This window comes from Rhodamnia argentea, chromosome 5, assembly GCF_020921035.1.
Source record: "Rhodamnia argentea isolate NSW1041297 chromosome 5, ASM2092103v1, whole genome shotgun sequence".
Lineage (NCBI taxonomy): Eukaryota > Viridiplantae > Streptophyta > Magnoliopsida > Myrtales > Myrtaceae > Rhodamnia > Rhodamnia argentea.
In genome coordinates, this window is record NC_063154.1 from 23373935 (window position 1) to 23377610 (window position 3676).

At 42.5% G+C, this 3676-nt stretch overlaps 1 pseudogene; it reads right to left on the reverse strand.

The window, feature by feature from the left end:
- Positions 1–1654: 1654 nt before the first annotated feature.
- On the reverse strand, positions 1655–3208 carry LOC115725922 (annotated as a pseudogene).
- Between the last annotated feature and the right edge of the window lie 468 nt (positions 3209–3676).

Below are 3676 nucleotides of genomic sequence, written 5' to 3' on the forward strand. Positions count from 1 at the left end.
TGACGGTATTCTGCCTAAATAATAAACACGGGTAATAAATAAGAGAATACTAAAGATTCCTCTTTCTCTATCTCTATCCCATAGGTACAGCCTTTGAGTCCAAAATATGTCTGATTATCTTATAATGTGATATGGACTTGGGCATATATCAAGTGGAGATATTCATATTTTGTATGCTATATTCACCTAATGGAATATAAAAGTTATGTCGTTGAATTAATTAATCAAATAAGTTGTGTCATGCTTACTACAAAAGTCTGGTTAGTTAAGTGGTTATGTTATTATTATTATTATTATTATTATTATTATTATTATTATCTTTTTTTATGTTGAAAGGGTTCCATTCTCCACAGATGCAAAGGTACTTTTTGTCAAAGAGGATTGCAAGCTGGTTAAGATTCATGGAATCGGAACCAAAGCCTTGAACCAGGCAGTGCAAACCTATATAACACCGACATGACACGGGACAACATTTCGAATTAAAAAATTCAACCACATTTCAACATACAAGTTTTGGCCCTCCCAATAGACACCAAACACGGCCATTAATTTGGGTCCTCTAAAGAAAGAGCGAGGAAAACAAACTCTGCTTTCAAGTTGCAAGTACAGGGCCAACAGCATGATAATTTACTATTCTATAGCATATACAGTGAAGTTTGTAAAGTATTAACGCACCGAAAGAAAAGCTTCTAGCAGCAGCATTTTTAAAGAAGTAACTTTAAGCATGTGGATTAACAGTATTCAATGTAGTGAAATGAGGTGGGCGACATCAAACACAGCCATCAAATACCCATGGGCCCAGCGAACTCAGATTCTCAGAATCCAGAGGCCAAAGACAGCCGAGAGGACCAGCGAACCCAGAAGAGGCGAGGCGAGCGAGGTTAGGCGAGATCGGCGAGGGGAGGCGACAGAGCCACGAGGATAGGCAAGGAGGCAAGCTATGGCCTGAGGCGAGGCAGCAACCTGAGGTGAGTTGGTGAGCTGTGGGCTTGAGGCGAGGGGAGACGAACTGAGGTGAGGCGGGGAGCCGTGAGGCATCCAAGGGAGGCGAGTGGCGACTGAATCGAGAGCTGCAGAGAGAGAGAGAGAGAGAGCACGCGCGCAACAGGTAGAGGACGTAGGAGAAAGAGATTAGGTCAGGCAATTTGTTTTGTTTTTTTTTTTCCACAATTTTGACTCACTTACCCACAAAACACGCGAGTCTCATTCAGTTGACCATGTGTCGGAGCTCAGACACGCGTTGACCATGTGTCCGGCGCATGTCGGACACCGACACGTGTCCGATACGCGAAAATTTCCTAAGGAGGCGAGTCCATGCTACATCGGTGCAAACTAATTAAGTCTGGTTCTTGCGTTGAATCATATCCGATGCACACCCCTAGTCCCACAATTTTCTGGAAGTTTCAAACTTTATCGTTTATAGAAATTTTCAAGGTTTACATTTAGTGAAAAACTTATCGCTGGATATAATTTTCATTTCATTTATTTGTTTTGACAAATGAATTCTAATCGACCAATTGGGCATACAAGTTAATGAAACTCGACAATAGAAAGAGAGAGAGAGAGAGAGAGAGAGAGAGAGAGAGAGACAAAATCAACATGTACAAAAATTATAAGATAATAAAAAATAATAAAACAAATAAGAAAGGAGGTTTCATTCGGTGTCGGTCAAATTTGCAAAGTCCACAAGAGAGCCTGGTCCAATGTTTTCAAAACAAGAGGAAACAGCTTCTGAAGCATGGAACACGTAGTTTTTGGCTTGCGCTTCTCTTTCACATAAGTCATCTGTAGGAAACTATTTCATGGTGCCTTGAAAGTAAAACCATCATTCCAAATTAGAACTCGAGCGACTTTTTTGTTGGAAATTTAGTAGAAAAATCGCAACCGCAGCTGAATGATCGGATTTTATCTCGTAAAATAAACCTCCAAGTTATCAGAGTATCGAACCTAACCGAATTGACCAAAGCAAATGCAGAAAGGAAAGGAAAAAAAGGTGAAGAGAAAGGCCCCATATCAGACTATTTACTGAGCTAATCAATGAGCGACAAGAGCATTCGAGGAAGTAGTCGCCCCTGGCGCTAATACTAGAGTCCAGAGACTGTAAAAAGACAGATCTATGAGCAATGAGCCTTTTCCTTGCGAGGCGAGGAGGGTTGTAGCCAGTGCTGCTACTGAGGAGCTGGGGCATCGGAACTGTCCTGGAGATCTCGAGCTGGGCAGTTTGGTTTCGTGCCCATGAAGAGTCGAAGCGGGGAATGTAGAACAGAGAAAGGATCCGGTTTGAGAGATTCTTCTTCAACTCAACAGCGTTGTAAGTCGCAATACTCATGGCATTCATCTTAGCAGCTAGCTCATTTGCAATTGATTCAGGCAATGCCCTCAAAATCTGGCTGTTCATATACAGAGGCATCATGACATCAAAAATCTGAACAGGATCTTGCTCAACTGCAAGAGAACGAAATCTCGCTGCTCCTCTTCTCAGTTTGCTCCCACTCAACTGACAATTCCCTTCTTTAGTAGTCAATCTAAATAACTCGTCCCCATCGGCATCAATACTATCTCCGTTCACATCGAGTACCTTTTCCTTAGGCAACAAAGGAAGCAAAGTACGGATAACCAGATCGGACTTGATCATCCACACAAACTTAGTGTACGCTAACTCGAATTTATGGATCTCTTCACTAACGAACAATGAGGAGATGCTATCCGCAATCACCTGGGCTTCCTTTGCTGTAGGAAAACTGTCTCCCTCGATGACCTATCAACTGGAAAGTTAAGCCTGCTCAGAAAATATGAATTACCCTTCTTGCCGATGCTAATCAAGGTGTAGTCCAATCACAGATTTTCCAGTTCTGTTATTCCGGGTCTCATCCTTCCTGAGGACCGCATTGTTGATTACCACAAGGTATGGATAAGTTGGCAGCGACAAGCTTTAGATCGGACGATGAAAGACACAATCCAACGGTCAATGTTGACAAGCTTACATCTCCAGAGCTTGCTTCGTCTCTACTTCCCTCCCTAGTATTCCGTGGGCTTTCCGTTACCCACGCCGATCGGAATTTCCGCTGCCCTGAGGTGCTCTGTTCTGCAGTGGAGCCACTGCGTGCACTGGCGGTGTCCTCCACGTGGTGTCCATGCTCAGATTAGAACCGGTGCTCATATGAGTACAGGATTCCCGTTGAATCTCTGCTTTCAGTACAATCGCCATCGACAGATCAGTTACGTTAAAACTAAGCACAAGCTAGAAAACTCCAAAACTAACTTGACTAGAAAAACAAAGCGAAGGCTATTTTCTGGGGCTGGATTATAGACGGACATATTAACGTATTCTGTTATCTCATCCGCACATCTCTATTGGACAAACTGTTGCATGTATAGTTATTATAAGGAATTGTTGCCGTATTGCGCATATATAGTTTAGAGACATATGATTTGCCTTTTGAATTAGTAATGAAGGGTTCTGAGTTGATGAACAGGATTTTACAGGAGTACCGGTTTGTGATTGACCTTGATTGCACGCGGGATGCCGTGAAGGATCTTGGTAGTGATCCTGAAAAGATCAATCCGATGATCGGTGACTTTTGAACAAGTCAATTTGTGAATTCTTTGTTTTCAAATTTCAATTGCTATTTCCCCTGCAAGGTCATTCCTAGGATTGCATTTAGTCATCCGGATA